The sequence below is a fragment of the Myxocyprinus asiaticus genome, chromosome 2 (genome assembly GCF_019703515.2).
Source record: "Myxocyprinus asiaticus isolate MX2 ecotype Aquarium Trade chromosome 2, UBuf_Myxa_2, whole genome shotgun sequence".
NCBI lineage: Eukaryota > Metazoa > Chordata > Actinopteri > Cypriniformes > Catostomidae > Myxocyprinus > Myxocyprinus asiaticus.
In genome coordinates, this window is record NC_059345.1 from 39626661 (window position 1) to 39640549 (window position 13889).

Genomic DNA, 13889 nt, shown 5'->3' on the forward strand with positions numbered 1-13889 from the left:
CTTTTGAGAGCTGCTAACTTCCTTTTATGAGAAGTAACCCAGCCTTCATGAATCCAGTTCTGAATGCTTTGGACACAAAGAAAGTATTACGACATGTAGAGCTTCCGGTTTTCGAAGAAAAAGCAGACAGAAAACAGTCAGTCTGGAGATGGATGGATACAAGCATTTAAGCTTTTAGTTATACAGCACTAGTTAGGTTATACCCAAATCTCATGATTTTTCCTTTGCTCTGAAATACTGTGTACATATCTGACTTACAACATTAATGAAATCTTTTCTCTGCTTTTACCTTGGGATATCCATCCCCACCTCCTCATCTGTGAGTGTGGAGCCACACCTACTGCCAGCAAGGGACACTTCACTGACTACTGCCTGCAGTTGCCTTAGTGTTTACAAAAATACAATTGTCATCTTCTTTGCAAAAATGTTAATAGTTATAGAAATACAGTTTTTCCCTCGATCAATTTGGCACATTTACTGAAACAAGCTTACAACTGTCAAAATGCCATGTATAATCTTCACATCACCTTACATTCAGGACAACTCTGTGTCCTGCAAAAGGTGATTTCTCAAGCAAAAGAATTAACTCATGTTTCAAATGTAAATAAATCCATCAATGAATAAATCATTGTCATCAAAACAAAAGGTTCCTTTATCATTGCTTAGACCAAGACAGTCAAAATGCAAAGACATCTTGTCAAATGACAGTGTACTCTGTCAGTGTGATAGATACCCACTATGTAATATTGTCCAATTGCTAACATTGTATATGTAGGCAGCTAATTAGTATTGATGTCAGAAAGTCATAGTACACACTATACTTTCAACAAAACATTTCTCATCATTGTATGTACACACTTTACAACCAACCTAAAATATGTAAAGAAAGCTTGTACAGAAAAAAAAGAAATATACAACAGCAAAATTCAGGAACTACAATATGTGCAAGAAAAAATAAAATATGCTGCAAGTTCCTCATGGGTCTTCCAATCTCTCCTCTCTGTCTGGCCACAACATTTCATCTACATCACACCTGATATCCTCCCTTGCAATGCAACAAGGGAAAAATATTTTGGCATGACGCAGCCACCCCCTACAACAGTCTGCTGTGATATCCTTACAACTAGCATCCATTGCACCCAGTAAGGACAACTGGTCGTGAGGACGGTGATCATAGACCTTCCATCTCCATGCAGAAAAGAACTCCTCAATGGGATTTAGGAATGGAGAGTATGGTGGGAGAAACTCTATCAAAAAATGTGGGTTGGCAACAAACCATTCCCTGACTGTTTTTGAATAATGGAAACTTACGTTGTCCCAAACTATAACATACGTTGGCAAGTAATTTCTTACCAACCCCCTCTCATTCTCAGGAATGAGATCCCTGTAAAGAGTTTCCAGGAAATTGAGGAGACGTTGTGTGTTATAGGGCCCAATGATGGGAATGTGGCTGAGTACACCATTCCCACATATGGCAGCACACATTGTAATGTTCCCTCCACGCTGGCCTGGAACATCAACAGTGGCTCGGTGACCAATAATATTACGGCCACATCTCCTGACTTTGGTCAAGTTGAATCCTGCCACATCAACATACACAAATGTGTGGGGATTCATCAGCCTTCAGCTCCATCACTCTATAAAAGATAGTAAAGCAATTTAGCAAATAATTTACAGTAGATATTGCAAATCATAGTTACACATATCCCACATTGTGTAAAATATTCTGCATAAATCGGTTGTATTTGTCAATACTGAAAGACAAGCAGATTACAGCACTGTGTAGTGTACAATGATGAATTCTTACCTGTACATACTGGTACCTCAGCTCATTCACTCTCTCACTATTCCTCTCAGGTACCTTGTAGAGTTGCTTCATTGCAATCTGATTTCTCTTCAGAACTCTATCAATTGTGGAGAGGCTGATGGTGTTGACATTTTGAAAGATGCCGTCATCTTGTATGACTGCACTTTGAATATTTTTTAGTCTAATAGCATTGTTTGCTACAACCATATTACAAATTTCAAGTTCTTGTTGAGCAGTGAAAACGGATCTTCTGCCACCACCATGGGGCAGATGCTCAGTCCTAGACAGAAAATACAGCACAGTAAAGTCAATGTATTCTATATAAATTCTGAGACATGCATTGGCTAAGTTTACTGGAATACCAGTGTGAAGGAATATTGTAGTACAATGAGGCTGCACTTTCTGATCAGCCTCTGTCATACTTAGGCCATGGTTGATGACATGGTCTACAATTGTTGCCCGTATCTCATTTGAGATTTCTCTGTGCCTTTGCCTTTCTCTGGCTCTTCCTCATCCTCTGTCACCCCCTCTCCCTCTTCCCCTCACCATACCACCCCGCACTCTAATGCCCCTTCCTCTTGCACGAGCAGGCTCTTACCCCTGTCTGTCTCCTGCCAGCTCCATATTCCACAGCTGTGAAATTCAGCCTTACCCTTGCAGTATAAATGTGTTTGAGAACTGATAGGAGTTTCACCTGTCAGCTAAATTGGACATCATTTGCGTTTGGTTGCTCTAAATGTGTAACCTAAGTCTATCCATCTAACAACTATTACAACAATACCACATAACTATTATGTATCTAATATATGTGTGACAGGTTATTGTGATTGTTGGCTGTTCTATTTAGCATGTAGGGATTTACACAATGAACATGTGTATAATTGCATTTGAGAATAATATCATTCAATAGCAAATGATGTGTATGTGTGGAATGTGGTTGGAAAAACATTACCCTATGATGGGAAAAAAAAATGCTTATGGTAAAGTAAAGAGGATGTTTGTGGTCAGTCAAGAGGATGCTTGTTTGAGCAATAAGACACCACTATACTCCAAAAGTTTCTTTGAACAGGATTCATGTTTAGGCCATATGTATTTATGTTTAATTCTTCCTGAGACAAGACAAAGAACTGCAATTTTTCTAAAGCAGGATATACTGTATATGTGCCAATTTATAAATATTGGGCTACATTTAAAAAAAAAAAAAGACCCACTCAGATTAAAAAACAATATATATATATATATATATATATATATATATATATATATATATATATATATATATATATATATATATATGTGTGTGTGTGTGTGTGTGTGTGTGTGTGTGTGTGTGTGTGTGAGTGAGTGTGTGTGTAATCTGTATTAACAGATCTCAATTAAAATACTAATTATTTTATAGATTCATTTCTGTTGGTTCTTATACAATAAGAATAAAACACAATCTAACATCTTTATGTTGTATAGGCTACTGTATACTGTTGGGAAACAACAACAGCATTTTTAAACTGCAATAGCTCACCACAGCAGAACATGAACCTGGTTTACATTTTAAATTTAGTATGTCTGTGGTTTACTGTTAACCAGATTTAAGTCATGTGATCAGCCTTTCCTTCTTCAGAAGAGGATGTGGAATTATTTCAAAAGAAGAGGACTTTGCACAAACCTACAATGTATGAGAAATTATATAGCTCTATATCAGGGTTTGGCAACACGGAACGATAATCATTGGCACACAAGCAATACGACAGAGAGAGAGAGAGAGAGAGAGAGAGCAATATTAAGTTTTTTGATTTGATCTATACCTATAAGGATATATAAGATGCTCTATAAGAAACACTGGTCCCCCCATCAGCCATGATCATAACAATAGTTTATATTTAGCGCAGAGTAACATTATATATAATATATTCTAAATCTATTCTGAATAATGTCTACATAATCAGACATCCAATATTTAATATATTAGACAGCAGTGAGCAGCATTTGTTTATTTAGACTTCCCTCTTAAACTCCACCTCCATTTGTCTCGCATATGCGCGTTATAGCACGCCACTTGAATCATCAGCAGTGCTTGTAAGAGGAGCGCTGTGAACTTGACAACAACAAAACAAGCTCATGGGCAAAGCAACCAAGAAAGCATTTATACAGTATATTTCACCAAATACTATCCCTTATAAAAGAGATATATTTTCCCCAGATAAACCAAAAGCACTGTAAAGTCTCACTGTAACTGTAAATATGAAATCAGATGTCAGATGAATTAGTCTTCCATAAACAAACAGGCCTGGTTTCATTTAGAAAAGAATTAAGAATTTGCTTTTCCAACTTTTTGTTTCCCATTCATCCAAGATTGGCTCCACGCGAGGTGGAAGGTTTATAGCTGTTTTATAATTTAGTATAATAAAATTTGTGATCATAAAAACGTTGTCGCACACTCATGATAACGGCATGGTCAGCTGGCACCATGGGAATCATATAGCATCACGCCTTGCTACTGATTCACAAGCACAAAGCAATTACTACTACTGATTTCTCGCTTTTAAGGGACCGAGAGATGCCCTATCTTCCCTTCAGTAGAAAATCTTGACGAAATGGCACGGTGCTCCGCTTTATCTGCTCACGATGGCAGATAATGGTGTGAAGGGGCCGGAGTGTCAAGTGGCATCTGCTAATAAATTGCCATGATTTTAAAGGGCTTCAGAGACTGTCACTCTTGGGGGGAGTTTCCCATAGCATCAGCTACTGATGCAGCATCTCGTTCCCACCTTTCAGAGAACAAAGTTTACAGTCGTAATCAGACCATTTTACAGCCACATCACAATTCTCCCACAACAGAATTGAGCCAGATAGCCTTATTTCTGATACAAACTTCAGTTCTGCAGCTTCGGCCACGAGAGCTCTCTCCGCGAGAGCGGTGTTATTTCCCTCGAAACGAGCATAAAAAGTATTTAGCTCATCCTGTAGAGAGGCAGCGGTGTTCATGGCGGAGTTTTTATTCCCTTTAAAGTCCGTGATGATGTTAATTCCCTGCCACACCTTTGGCAACAATTACAGCCTCAAGTCTTTTTGAGTATGATGTTACAAGCTTGGCACACCTATTTTGGGGCAGTTTCTCCCATTCTTCTTTGCAGGACCTCTCAAGCTCCATCAGGTTGGATGGGGAGCGTCGGTGCACAGCCATTTTCAGATCTCTCCAGAGATGTTCAATCGGGTTCAAGTCTGGGCTCTGGCTGGGCCACTCAAGGACATTCACAGAGTTGTCCCGGAGCCACTCCTTTGTTATCTTGGCTGTGTGCTTAAAGTCGTTGTCCTGTTGGAAGATGAACCTTCGCCCCAGTCTGAGGTCCAGAGCGCTCTGGAGCAGGTTTTCATCAAGGATGTCTCTGTACATTGCTGCATTCATCTTTCCCTCGATCCTGACTAGTCTCCCAGTTCCTGCCGCTGAAAAACATCCCCACAGCATGATGCTGCCACCACCATGCTTCACTGTAGGGATGGTATTGGCCAGGTGATGAGCGGTGCCTGGTTTCCTCCAGACATGACGCTTGCCATTCAGGCCAAAGAGTTCAATCTTTGTGTCTCATGGTCTGAGAGTCCTTCAGGTGCCTTTTGGCAAACACCAGGTGGGCTGTCATGTGCCTTTTACTGAGGAATGGCTTCCATCTGGCCACTCTACCATACAGGCCTGATTGGTGGAGTGCTGCAGAGAAGGTTATTCATCTGGAAGTTTCTCCTCTCTCCACAGAGATACGCTGGAGCTCTGTCAGAGTGACCATCGGGTTCTTGGTCACCTCCCTGACTAAGGTCCTTCTACCCCGACCGCTCAGTTTGGCCCGGCGGCCAGCTCTAGGAAGAGACCTAGTGGTTCCAAACTTCTTCGATTTATGGATGATGGAGGCCACTGTGCTCATTGGGACCTTCAATGCTGCAGAAATTTTTCTGTACCCTTCCCCAGATCTGTGCCTCGATACAATCCTGTCTCGGAGGTCTAAAGACAATTCCTTGGACTTCATGGCTTGGTTTGTGCTCTGACATGAACTGTTAACTGTGGGACCTTATATAGACAGGTGTGTGCCTTTCCAAATCATGTCCAATCAACTGAATTTACCACAGGATGACCCCAATCAAGTTGTACAAACATCTCAAGGATGATCAGTGGAAACAGGATGCACCTGAGCTCAATTTTGAGTGTCATGGCAAAGGCTGTGAATACTTATGTACATGTGATTTTTTTTGTTTTTTATTTTTAATAAATTTGCAAAGATTTCAAACAAACGTCTTTCACGCTGTCATTATGGGGTATTGTTTGTAGAATTTTGAGGAAAATAATGAATTTAATCAATTTTGGAATAAGGCTGTAACATAACAAAATGTGGAAAAAGTGAAGCGCTGTGAATACTTTCCGGATGCACTGTATATGCACTGTAGATACATATATATATATTTGCTTATCACTGCTATTCATTGAAGAGGGCATAGTTCTTGTGTATTTTTTTTTTTTTAAATGGATTATTAATAGAAGAAAGGGCTTAACACAAACTGCAATAGAGTCTGTTAATACACAGTATGTCATTTGTGCTCATCTTCTCAGCTCTGCCAATTGAGACACTACCATCAGGAATTGGTATGATGGTTGGTTCCTTGTTCTTGGAGAAGGCATACCTGAAACAACACACACACAGTTTTAGGGATATCCAGACCAGAGAAAATATATATTTTTGGTTAAACTGTGGAAAACTTGCCTTCCATATTGCATTACAGAACTGTAGTCATAGGGAGTTTCCAGATTGTTCGTCTTGATTTGGTCAAAGCTGTGCTCCTGTCCTGTTACAGTGAAGAGCAATCTATGATGACCAATGTTAAATCATATAAAATAAATTGTCATTAAATGCAGTGTTAAGTCTGTTCCTGCTGAAAAACACATACACAAAGTGTAGTTGCCACTACTGAGCATTAAATAATATGTTTCATAGGTTAAGATATCCAAATCAGTTTCTTTCTTGCCAGTTATGCCAGTATGAACCTGCTGAACCAAAAAAGATGTATCCGAAACACATTTCTGTTAACATGGTCATCCATTCTGTCCCTTTCATATTTCTGCAACTACAATGTGATGGTTAATGTTTTTTTTTTTTTTAAAACACAACAATGTAGTGAAATTTGTCAAATAGATGTACCAGGAATTATCTTCTCAAAAAGGATTCGGACGTGACTGTCACGGTCACTGCGGTTCTGTTCGTGGTGGAAGCCCAGAGTGTGAAGTAGCTCATGCTGCACTATAGGCAGATAGATGCAGCCAGCACGGTCCAGAGACACAGTTTACCCCCCAATGCGACGACCCACAAAAGAGTAGCACCTATGGATCCCACATAAGATACTCGACATGCAGGAATCAAGCAAAACATATGGCAGTGACAAGGAAGAGCATGTTCACTATATTCACAAAATCAGTAAATGTATAAAAACACAATTCAAGTAAAGGTAACTCGTTTGAAAGCTGCTTTGAGTACAAATTATTTTATTATATTGCCACATTGTAACAAACACAGAATGAAGAAGCAACAACAACTAAAACCTATGCAAAATTATTAATTAAAAAAAAAAAAAAAAAAAAAAAAAAAAGAGAAAGAGCTAGGCCTTCAGCATGAACTGAGAATGACCCAAACAGTGCAATAGAATTTTTTCATATTGTCAAAATTAATTTCAGTGTTGCCAATTCTCTGTCATATAGCCCTGATTTGTCGCTGCAAATCATTAATGAAATCACAGAAAATTTTAAATTTCTGAATTGACAATTTACTATATGAAGCAGTTGCAAAGGATGCCAGAAAAGTATGTGATTTAAATGTGTCCTTTTCAGTGTTTATATCCATTCTGGTCATTTATAGGCCACTTATTTTTAAAGTGTCAACTTCATATGAATTACAAACACCAACATGATTATAAATTATGTAATGACATAATAAAGTGATACTACGTACTGTTACAAATACAAATTCTGAGATTTACCCTGAATGAGACTGAATATGGATATAGTCACAGTACAGTAATTTATTCAGCATGCTGATTCTTGTAACATCATGATGAGCATGTAAGGAGAGGGATGAGGAATTTGCCCTGAACCGTTACATAAAAGAAAGATGTTACAGTCCTCATCAAGGCTATTTAGTGAGCTGCTGGTGGCAAAAAAACACATACACAAATAGTCTCACCTGCGTATATGTTGGCCCTTTCAATTATAGTTGACACTGAAAAATCATCTTGCTCAATGCTGTTATCTGAGAGGTTTTGATTTATTAAACCAATAGTAAAACAGTAAAATAATAAGATTTTAAAATGAACATCACAAGTACTGTAATCATAATGCTGAAAATAATCTTCATCTTACCAGTCTCCTCAGAACTCTTTTCAAGGATATCCTGTTTAAGGATAAACATTATGAACACATTTAGGTTAGAAATCCCTGAATAAAAATGAAAAGGGCTGGGTTTTCTGAAGAAGTAAGTAGAACGTAAGTAGCACTAAAAGGTGCTGTAAACTATTTTTTAATGGAAAGTTATTCAAAAAATATATATATTTTTAATTCTGCTCCCTGAAAGATATTAATAAAATAAGTGTAGTGCGATATTAAATTGGTGTCTGTGACCTCTAGACTCTGTAAATATCTCTAGACTCTGTAAATAGCAAATAAAAATGTGTTAACAGGCCGCGGTCTCTGATGCTTTCTGCCTGTCAACCATTTTGCGTGTTCTCATATTATTGTAGTTTCTGTGAATTATTGAGGCTTAAAGTAATGGTTCACCCATGAATGAAAATGCTCTTATCATTTACTTACCCTCATGCTATCCCAGATGTTTATGACTTTCTTTATTCTGCTGTAAACAAACAAATATTTTTAGAAGAATATTTCAGCTCTGTAGATACTCACAATGTAAGTGAATGGATACCAAATTTTTGAAGCTCCAAAATGCACATAAAGGCAGCATAAAAGTAATCCATACGACTCCAGTGGTGTAATCATCTTCAGAAGTGATATGATAAGTGTGGGTTAGAAACAGATCAATATTGAAGTTTTTACAATAAATTCTCCTCCCTGCCCAGGGATACGCATTACGAATAATGTGTATTAACAAAAAACAAAAGAAGAAGAATGTGAAAGTGATAGTGTAGATTGATAGCAAAAAAAGGACTTAAAGGCATAGTTTATCATCATTTACTCGACCTTATGCCATTTTATAAGAATTTATTTCTTCTGCTAACACAAACAAAGATTTTTAGAAGAATATCTCAGCTCTGTATGTAAATACAATGCAAGTGAATGGTGACCAGAACTTTGAAGCCCCAAAAATGAGATAAATTCACCATAAAAGTAATCCATAAGACTTCAGTGGTTTAATCAATGTCTTCTTAAGTGATCCAGCTGGTTTTTAGTAAGAACAGACCAAAATGTAACTCCTTTTCACTGTACATTTTGACATTACAGTCTCTCGGCACGATCAGTATTTCAAGCTCGATTACACTTCCTAGTGCTTTAAGCATATGCAGAGTGCTAGATGGCGCTATAGGAAGTGTAATCGAGCTTGAAATCATGATCGCCACAGAGACCGATGTGAAGATATACAGTAAAAAAGGTGTTACAGCTTCAGAAGACACTGATTAAATCACTGGAGTCTGATTATGTTTATGTTTATGCTGACTTTATCTGCTTTTTGAAGCTTCAAATGCCTGATCACCATTCACTTGCATTGTATGGACCTACAGAGCTGATTTATTCTTCTAAACATCTTCTTTTGTGTTCAACAGAAGATAGAAAGTCATACACATCTGGGATGGCATGAGGGTGAGTAAATGATGAGAGAATTTTCTTTTTTTGGATGAACTAACACTTGAAATATTGATCTGTTTCTCACCCATACATATCATATTGCTTCTGAAAACAGAGATTTAACCATTGGAGTCTTATAGATTACTTTAATGCTGCCTTTATGTGCTTTTTGAGTTTCAAAATTTTGGTACCCATTCACTTGCATTGTGAGGACCTACACATTATGCCTGCAAAATTTTATAGCACAAGCACATCCTGGGCTCTTTCTTGCACTCATCTGTGCTATTTTTAATTGTTGATGAAAAGCAACACTTTGATGGATGTCTTTGACCATTTCGATGCATTTCTGGTGATGTGATACTGTATGTATGTATGTGTCTTGTTTTATCATGCTGTGGACTATGTATGTGCTTTTTTTTTCAGCTCATATCAGCGTGGATTGCTTGTGAACCAGTCATAATACGATTCAAGCTTTTCAAAAGAAGTGTTATTGAAAGATAGTGCAGTTAAAAACACTATTGGACCTGATCGCAAAACCGTAAGTAAAAAGTTTTATTCATGAATATTTCAAATGTCATGACTGTTTGATAGTTTGTGGTGCTGTTGTGCTTACAGTAAGTGAACAGTTTAATATATTCAGATGCAATGTGTTGGCTGTGCATTATATGTAAATCCTGAAATTTTGTTTTATAATGTTGTGGAGCTTGTTCATTCTCTTCCGATTGCGATTCAGATATGGCTGTATTTAGGGGCTACAGGATTTTAGCCAATCACAACAGTGGCCGTTTGCGCTGAAGTTTAAAGGAGATGCTGAGGCCAAAACCGAGCATTTCAGACAGAGGTTTCAGAAGGTTTCTACGTGCTTGTTTGGGAAACAGCCGTTACTCCATCGTAAAATAACAAGCGACGTCAGTTAAGATGATCGTAAAAGCTTAAGTTGCAACGTTATAGGGAAACCCAGCCATAGTTTACAGTGGGAGGCTACTACTGATATTGTTTGCTTTCCATTTCAAATATTTCTGATATGTCTGTTCTCACCTCAACAGAATGACTCTGAGCTGGAAGAAAGCTCAGTAGAGGAGAGATGACCACCACCAACAGGTTCATAATGAGATACTGTTCTGGGTCAAACAGAGCTGCATGTTACTTTTTTGATATCCCTTATTTTGTAAATGTGTAGTAACCCCAGATTCATAAAACCAATACTCGCAAAGCTGTAAAACCATAAAATGAGTTTAAGCATGTAAAGGTTTATTATTTATAAAGGAAAAGTAGATGTATGAGGTTTAGTTTTGACTTCTAGTTTTGGTTTCATTTTTATAAGTATAGTTTTTCCCACGGACAAAACAATCTTAAAAACCAATTGATTCCCCCTTGCAAACTATAATTATGTATAAGATTATGTATCCATGCTTTTTCCCGATAATAAATAAATCATAAGAATGACTGATTCATCATGAGAAGTATTTCACATATGTCTATATATCTGCAACTAGTTTATGTCTACAAGTTTGATTTCAAGTGGGATCACTTATATACAAATGTAATCCTACAAATGAGGTTGTATTACTGAAACTGAAATTCTTTAACCTCATGCCAACCTCAACTGTTTTGCAATTCGAGCACAAACACAAGCACTAACAAGACCATTTTCATTTACATTGCTGAATGCATGAAATGTAGGCTGTTGTCAGGTGTATTCTGTTGATTCATGTCTTTTATTTTGAAATTCTAGTTCCTGTTTCATGTCATGTGTTCCTGTTTCCCTAGTCATGTGATTTCTGTTTTCCCTCCATGTTCATGTGTCATGTTTTCATTGGTTTATTGTTTAATTATCTTGTTAGCAGTTCTGTTTGTTCATTGGTTTATGTTCTCCCATGTCTTGTATTTAAGCCCTCATGTTTGCATTGTCTATTGGTCGAGTATTGAATGTTATCGTATGTGTTTGTCAAGCCATGGCCAAGCCATGGCCAAGCCAAGCCAAGCCAAGCCAAGCCAAGCCAAGCCAAGCCAAGCCAAGCCAAGCCAAGCCAAGCCAAGCCAAGCCAAGCCTAGTCTAGTCTGGTTATAGTCAAGTTTCATGTTATGATTGCTTCATGTTTGTAGTCAGGGTTAATGGTTTTCACGGTCTCTAAATAAACTGCACTTGGGTTCTTCATCTTCACGTCCTCGTCATCGTCATCATTGTCAGCAGTTCCAGCCAACAACGTTACAGAATACTCGACCACCCATGGACCCAGCAGTTTTACTTCTGCGCTTACGTCAGGGGAATCATCCTCTGGACTCCTCTGTTGAGGACTTCTGCGGTCTAGCCAGCCAGGTAGACTTCAATGAGGTTGCCCTCAAGGGTTGTTTTAGATTTGGACTAAATGAGCCTCAGCCTACTCCATGCCACGTCACAGCGACGCCTCAGCCTGCTCCATGCCACGTCACAGTGACGCCTCAGCCTGCTCCATGCCACGTCTCAGCGACGCCTCAGCCTGCTCCATGCCACGTCTCAGCGACGCCTCAGCCTGCTCCATGCCACGTCACAGCGACGCCTCAGCCTGCTCCATGCCTCGTCACAGCGACGCCTCAGCCTGCTCCATGCCTCGTCACAGCGACGCCTCAGCCTGCTCCATGCCACGTCACAGCGACGCCTCAGCCTGCTCCATGCCACGTCACAGCGACGCCTCAGCCTGCTCCATGCCTCGTCACAGCGACGCCTCAGCCTGCTCCATGCCACGTCACAGCGACGCCTCAGCCTGCTCCATGCCTCTTCACAGCGACGCCTCAGCCTGCTCCAAGCCACGTCACAGCGACGCCTCAGCCTGCTCCATGCCATGTCACAGCCACACCTGAGCAGTGGAACCTGGAGATGGTTCCCACACTTATACCCACCTTTAGTTCTCCTGAGCAGGCAAGGGGAACTTTCGGCCCTCCTATCCCACCTGGACCCTCTGAGCCCTGGACTTCGCTTTGGTCTGTTGGTCCCTCGACATTGCCTCAGCTCGGCGTTCCCTCGGCTCCACTACGGTCCTTCAGCCTGTCGGCTGTGCCGGGGTCCCTCGTCCCTCTGGCTCCTCCTTGCTCCTTCGAGCATCTAGCACCGCCTTGGTCCTCCCTGCCATCGGCTCCACCCTGGCCCTTCGAGTCTTCGGCTACTCTCCGGGCACCACGTTCCAAGGCTCTGCCCCTCGAGCCTCTCACGGCTCCACCTTCCATGGCTCCGCCCCTCGAGCCTCTCGGCTTCACCTCCCACGGACTTTGCCCTGGTCCCATGCCCCTCACCCTTTCTCGCCGTGCCACGCCCCATGCCTCAAGACACCCCAATCCCCCCCCCCCCCCCCCCCGCTCGCTACAGAACTTTCAATTATGTCATGTATTACGTGTTTTGTTTATGTGTTGGGGTGTCAGGAGCCACCCCTTAGTGGGGGGGATATTTCAGGTGTATTCTGTTGATTCATGTCTTTTATTTTGAAATTCTAGTTCCTGTTTCATGTCATGTGTTCCTGTTTCCCTAGTCATGTGATTTCTGTTTTCCCTCCATGTTCATGTGTCATGTTTTCATTGGTTTATTGTTTAATTATCTTGTTCTCAGTTCTGTTTGTTCATTGGTTTATGTTCTCCCATGTCTTGTATTTAAGCCCTCATGTTTGCATTGTCTATTGGTCGAGTATTGAATGTTATCGTATGTGTTTGTCAAGCCATGGTCAAGTCTAGTCTGGTTATAGTCAAGTTTCATGTTATGATTGCTTCATGTTTGTAGTCAGGGTTAATGGTTTTCACGGTCCCTAAATAAACTGCACTTGGGTTCTTCATCTTCACGTCATCGTCATCATTGTCAGCAGTTCCAGCCAACAACGTTACAGCTGTTCATATGTTTACATGTACCCTTATATGCATTGATTATTCAAAATTCATTTACATATTTAAATTCTGCTAAATCACCTTTGCACCCTAAGATGATATCTACAATACTTTCTGGTTCATCACAATTGCAAACAGGGGTGTAATTCTCATTTTTAGTGGGGGTGGTAGAGGAGGGAGTTCTTTACAACATTGATATTCAAAATGACTCCCCAGAATCTACTCCCCTGCAAACAATTAATTTTTTAGCACCACTGAAATGAACTAAGGTAGACTGGTTTTATATATATCATTTAAAAAAGTTCATTGTTTTCTATGCTTTAGCTGAAGAAATATTGAGAATTATTTCTCCCCTGGCTGAATAAATGAGCAAAATAGATCATACTCACCTCACATCTGTGTGAAAAT

At 39.7% G+C, this 13889-nt stretch overlaps 1 pseudogene; it reads right to left on the reverse strand.

The window, feature by feature from the left end:
* Positions 1-6336: 6336 nt before the first annotated feature.
* Positions 6337-10739, reverse strand: LOC127449770 (hatching enzyme 1.2-like; annotated as a pseudogene).
* Between the last annotated feature and the right edge of the window lie 3150 nt (positions 10740-13889).